Raw genomic sequence first — 2,224 nt, forward strand, 5'->3', positions numbered from 1 at the left:
ACAAAGAATGGATTTTACCTTTTTCAACGGTTGGAAAAAAATGACAAGAAGAATCCTGTTTTCCGGCCTGTGAACATGATATGACACTCAGAATCCAGCATCCATCAGGAAAGTTTTGTTGGAGCCCGGGCACGGCCGTCCGTTTACGTCCTGCCCGTGCCCACTTACGTGCCATGAGAGAAGAGCTTGGTCGTCGAGATCGAGGCCAAATCGCTCACGAAGCCAGAAATCATTAACGTCAGCCTTTTACAGAAAAAAAATTGCCAATACCTGTCTTGTGAGATAGGCCGATGCGTATCTTTATCACATAATTATTTCAACTTTCCTGTACATTTGGAATTTTCCTTAATAAAAAGAATCAGCTTCACAATCGACATGTGAGGTTATCAGGGAACATATTTTTTACTAATGCATTAAAAGGAAAGAAATCGAAGTTCAGAGGTATAGTTTAAGTGACTTGCCCAACGTCCCCAACAGCTGGTTATCAATCTGTACCCATATCCAATGTTATAATATTCTAATATTAAGTATACATGGAAAGTAAAAGGAGCTAGAATATCTAAAACAATTTCAAAAACAAAGAACATATTTGGAGGACTCTCACTGTCTGATTTAAAAACTTACTGAAAAGCTGCATCAACACTGTGTGGCGTTGGCGAAACGATAGGCACGAAGAACAAAGAAATGTAATAAAAGTCCAGAAATAGATCCGTAAATATATGGTCGACGCCTTTTGACAGAGGAGAAAAAGTTAGAATTCTAAGAAATGATCCTGGAGCAATTGGACATCTCTATGTAAAAAAAAAACCACTCAAAACAGAAGAAAACACGCACGTGTGCGCACAGGTACTCAGTGACACCCTCACCCATACCTCACTCCCGGCATCTTATACCAAGGTTATGAACCATAGATCTGATCTGGGGCTAGGCAAAGGCTTCTTAGATACAGTGTCAAAAACATCATCCTTTAAAAACAAATTGATAAATTAGAGAACATCAAAACTAAAATTTTTCTTCTCTGCAACACACACTGTTAAAAGAACAAAAATACCAACCACAGACTGGGAGACAATATTTACAAAACATATGTGACAGAGACTTGTTTGTAGAATATATGAACTGCCAGACCCAACAAGAAAACCAACAACCCGGTTAACAAATGAGCAAACGGTCTGAACAGACGCTTCGGCAAAGATATATGGATGGTGGATGAGTATGTGAAAAAATGTGCCACATAATTAATCATGAGGGAAACGCGAGTGAAGTCGCAATGCAGCGGCGCTGCTATACACCTGCTCAAGCGGCCAGAGCGTACGCACATGCCCGCGGAGAGACGCGAAACGGCCTGCGGATACGAGAGAAATCCGTGCGATTGTTTTTGGAGGACGATTTTGTGAAAGCTCCTAAAAATGTGACAAACGTAGTCTGGATACAGTAATTCTGCTTCTGAGAACTGGCTCATTTCCATACATTTAAAGACATTCGAGGATGTCTATGTCACATATATACGTGTGTACAAATGTCATGTTCGTTAAAATGTGAAAATAATCCACAAGCGATTGTTAACCGTAGCTCCGGCTAAAGAATAGGGTAAGAAAGGACTTTGTAATGTATACACTCGTCTCATGTGCGGTTTCATTCGAATTTATACGCGTGTTTGTATTTCTCCTATAATTAAAGACCTAAACACCTGAGGTGGATGCAAATAAATACGCAGCGAGACGGGCGGGGGAGTGATGGGCGTTGGCGATGAGTCGTCGGTGTGGGTGAGTCGTTGGCATTGGCGGGTTTGTCGCCGGCGTTGGCGGGTGGAAGGTTCCGAGCTCCAAATCGGAAGTGCCCCAGAAGGCGGCAGTCCCGTAACCACGCCGTGCCATCCGGTCTCGCCTCCCCTTCAAGGGGAGCACGGTGCCTAAAATAGGGTCTGTGTTTAATAAGTGTAATTTCGTCACCTAAAGCTGTGTTCTTTCTGTCATTGTGTCGGTGTCACTTGGGAGACCTGGTTGGAAAGTGTAGGTGCCTCCCTCCCATGACGCTGGAGGGAGGGTCCAGCCGTGCCAGGCCTGGGCTGTGCAAGGTGACCTGCACCTCCACGATCCTGTGCGCACACACACGTGCACATGCATGTGCACACCCATGCGCACATGCATGTGCGCATGCACGCATGCAGGCGCATGCACAAATGCACACCGAGACACACATGCACACAGGCACACACATACAC

The sequence above is a fragment of the Pteropus vampyrus genome, unplaced genomic scaffold, assembly GCF_000151845.1.
Source record: "Pteropus vampyrus isolate Shadow unplaced genomic scaffold, Pvam_2.0 Scaffold427, whole genome shotgun sequence".
NCBI lineage: Eukaryota > Metazoa > Chordata > Mammalia > Chiroptera > Pteropodidae > Pteropus > Pteropus vampyrus.